This window comes from Polyodon spathula, chromosome 5 (genome assembly GCF_017654505.1).
Source record: "Polyodon spathula isolate WHYD16114869_AA chromosome 5, ASM1765450v1, whole genome shotgun sequence".
Taxonomy (NCBI): Eukaryota; Metazoa; Chordata; class Actinopteri; order Acipenseriformes; family Polyodontidae; genus Polyodon; species Polyodon spathula.
The window spans coordinates 35,792,835-35,797,151 of record NC_054538.1 but is presented as its reverse complement, the minus strand read 5'-3'; positions in this window follow the sequence as shown (position 1 = coordinate 35,797,151).

Here is a 4,317-nt window from a genome sequence, read left to right as displayed (position 1 = left end):
GCTAAATAATAATTGGGCATTTCAAATTGGGAGGAAATAACAAAAATAATTATCAACGACTAAATTCTTTAAAAAAAAAAAAAAAAAAAAAAAAAAAGCTGTCATTTGAGGAATATAGTTTTTCATACTATAAAAAAAGTCTCTAGAGTATTTGCTTTCACACTGACATATTTGCCTTGATTGATAATCAGTGCCATATACCAGTACCAATTTTTGCTGGTATTGGTATCCATACTCCAGCACCTTCTTGTATCAAGCGATCCCTGCTACAATATGTTTAGTTGATCTTCCAAAGTAAGAGAGTTGGGTACAGTTTTGAAGATACGGATGATGTGACTTTGATTTTCTGAATTGTCTTTTTAAATTTTATTAAACATTTCTTATTTGTATGTTCTTTTTTTGTTTACTATTTAAAAATCACTTTATTTGGTGGGAAATATGGTACTGCAATATAAAGAATGGTACTGCAATAAAAATAAATATTGAATAATAAAGTGGAAATCCTGTTATACTTTCATTCTGGAAGAAGAGTTGTAATTTATAATAACAAAGTTGTCAATTAAAAAATCTAAAAAGATTAGAAAAAAACACCATCCCTGACTTTGTGTGTGAGTGCCTCTTAGGTGTGCTTGTTTTTTTTTTCTTTTTTTTAAAGTAAGTACAATTACAGGTTTATTATTTAAGGTATCTATAGATACCTCTGTTAGGTCAATTAAATAGACCCTACTATCTGAACCATTTATATGATGAGATTTCACAGCTGGATTTTCTCAGATCATTTTACTGTGCTATGGAATCCCCCTCGATTGCACTAACCATCTATTTTGAATAAGAAATGGTGACTGGTGCATTTTCCATTTTTGTAAACTTTTCAGAGTCCTCTCCACTCTTCCTTGTAGTGCAGATCATCTTTGATTAGCACCTAATTTCTACTGTTTATCTGAAAGCTGTGCTACTATAGGCAGAATATGAGATAAGACGACTCCACCCATTCCATGAACTACTCGCTGTGCGACTAGCTGCTTCTCTGAATCGCTTCAATTCACTGACAATGTCCGTTAAACCGCTCACAACTAAGTACATTTCTTTGCAGAAATGTTTTAAATGCTAAAACATAACCATTTAATAGCTTTAGTGGTCTATTGATAAAGTCTTACCATCTAGAAGTTGACCTTAGCTTACACCACAGTCAACAACCAGACGGTAGAATCTTCATCAATGGGCACTATGGCTTCATTAGTGACTGGATATTATTCCCTGGAATTTGTCATTTATCTTGTATCTTGTCTGGCACAATCTACAGTTAAATGTGGTGCCCTGTTCACCAATGGGAAGCAGAAAAGTACACTGCAAAATAGCAAAAGTTCTGAGAATACTAGCCACACAACCTTGTCAAATATTTACTTAGAAAAAGAATAAAGAGATTGTATGCTTATCTAATATTTTTTATTTGCATAACCCCATGCACAAAGTAACTTTCACATCTCCTGTCTCATGTAAATGACAGATTTTGCAAATGTTCCTTATAAATTTACTGATCAACATATACTGGTATTTATGTTTTATTTTACTTATTAATAATTTGATGTCTATTGATATAATTCTGGAGTGGCCTGAGACATGATTGAAATATAACTCATGGTTTAGCAGTTTTAAAATTAAGAGGCTTAAGACAACAATTTTATTGATTTTTAATCTCATCACCACCTCAGCAGAACCGCAGAGTAACAACTGGTCAACGCGAAGATGACGAACTTCGATGAGATCCTGGTGGGGGCCGAAGTGTTCAGGAGGTTTTAGAAGCGCATCTTTGGTTTGTTTAGCCTGGTGTCCATGTATTGGGCTGGTGTCTATGTGGGGATCGTTAATTTCCAAATTTAACACGACAACTGGCCCTGCCCATAGTCCAAGATATGATGTAGACTGGAACAGCACCATTAGCTGTAGCAGTCCTCAAATTTCAGCATTAACTGTTGAAACAATGTTTTGCTGACTACCTGCCATGGTGGCTAGCTATTTGACTATAAACAGAGAAATCCTCTTTTGCAGAAGTAAGATCTTTTATTATTTGGTTGACAGAATATACAGAAACTGTTCACAACACCAAACCCAATTTTAGTTATTACATATGGATAAACAAACAAAAAAACATTTATACCCATAAATGAAATCAACTTATTCCTGGACTTTACTTTTGTTTTGTTTTTGCTATGGAAATGTTGAAAATATAAAGTTCATGAATGGGTCAGATCATATTATGGTAATATGAAATAATTAATATCTGTTGCTTTAAATTAAATTTTTTGGTGCTGACCCACCACTGAAGTCAATTTGTAACAGATGTATTTGTTTTTACAATTGGGAAAAAAAAAAAACACATGCACACAAAAAATGCAGCATCTGATACATTGTGTTCTTCTGACCTTGAAGCAGTAAATTACCAGGAAGCACATCACACTCCTTGAAAGCTCCTTGGCTCTCAAATATAGTAATGGGTATAATCCAAGTAGCTTCTCTTCCATTCCTGGGACCATCTGCAACAGCTCCTGCTGTTTCCTGTTTGATGGATACCCTATATAGTATATAAAGTGCGTTTTGCAGAGAAACTGGGCCTGGCCCTTTTTCCACCAGTTTAGGCATCCAGTGCTGCCCTGGTTGAGGTGCTCAATTATTTTTATTTCAACTCTGCTCACTGCTGCCAGCCCCGTCCTCGGGAGAGACGAATATGGAAACGTGTGCCGACAGCCGTCTTTTCACTCTGCAGGCCTGCCATGCAGCCATCTTAGAGCTACAGCGTCGGAGGACCACACAGTTCTGGGCAACTAACAGGCAGGCCCGTAGGTGCCCAACCAGTCTACAGGGGTCACTGGTGCATGGTGAGCCAAAGACACCCTGGCTGACCTAAGCCCTCCCCACCTGGGCGGCACTTGGCCAATTGTGTGCTGCCCCCTGGGACTCGAACCAACAATCTCCAGGCTATAGGTCACATCCTGCACTCAACGTGGAGTGCCTTTACCGGTTGCGCCACTCGAGAGTCGTCAATGCCAGGTTTCTAAGGGAATCCTTAAGATGGCCTACTCAGCCAAGGTTTATTTTCAGTCTACTAGCCGCAGCTGCTGCAGTCCCATTCCTCAAGCCACAGGACACAACAGCTGGACAAGCAGCGCCTGGTGAACAAAAACCTGCTCCGGTTGTCTAAGCTCAACAGACAGGCTGTGAGCAGAAACTTGGCTGTGTTGACAGCTGCCCTCAGGCAGCTTTGGCTTTCCCAGGCATGTGTGCCTGACGTGGACAAAGCACCGCTGTTGGACACCCCAATCGCTCCAAGGCATATGTTTGGTCCCGCGGTAGACGAGATTCTGCAGCACTCTCACCACGTGTGGGAATCCACTAAGTAGCTGGTGAGTCTGTTTCCCAAGCGGCCACCACCATTATGTAAACCTGTGGAAAACTGGCGCCCTTGGGCCCAGCAGCCTCAAAGACCAGCACGGAGATCATTTTCGTGACCGCCTGCTACTACTCGCTGTGGATGTCGTAATAGGTTCCGTTGTCTGATGCAGAAACAGAAGCCAAGCCACAGGCGAAGCAGCAGCCCTAGGAATTTGCAACCACATGCCAGGGCATCTTTTCTGGGAGCCATCAGGACTGTGCATCTGTGCACAACAGATATGTGGGTGCTTACTACCATTCAGACCTGATATTCTCTTCAGTTGAAGCACTGTCCTCCTCCGTTTCAGGGCTGTGACTACAACATCAGTCACGGACCCACAGGATGCCGCTGTGTCTCAGGAGGTAGCAGCTCTTGGCTTAGCCTTGATGATTCCGCCCTCTGGCTGACTGATATACAGAACAAGTTAAAGAAGCACTGGATGAGGGAAAGAATGTGGCGGATGTCAAAGTAGATATGAGAATGGCAGTGATGAAGCCAATTTGCTTGAAAACATTAAAATTATACCAGACATTTCCTTCAATGAAATGTGGAACTGATGATGCGTTCAGAAACCCAGAGGCAGTGCAAACTACACCTGCTACTATAGTAGGACTGTTTTTTTCAGGTTAAGCATTTTTGTGTTTGTTTTTTTTTACAAGGGTTTAATATAGTAGACTAAATTGTTTGTGTTGGAAGTCTGGAACAAAATTAATGATTGTTATTGTCGTTAAAATAAATTGGTTCTGCACCCTATAAAACTAAACTGATTTTGCCAGTGCTTACTAGTCTATTAACCAGTTTGAAATTATTTCAAAGCAAATTAGAGCATTTTTGTTTCGGCTTTACTGCAAGATATACTTTGATCATTCCACTGTGTTATGTTGTGA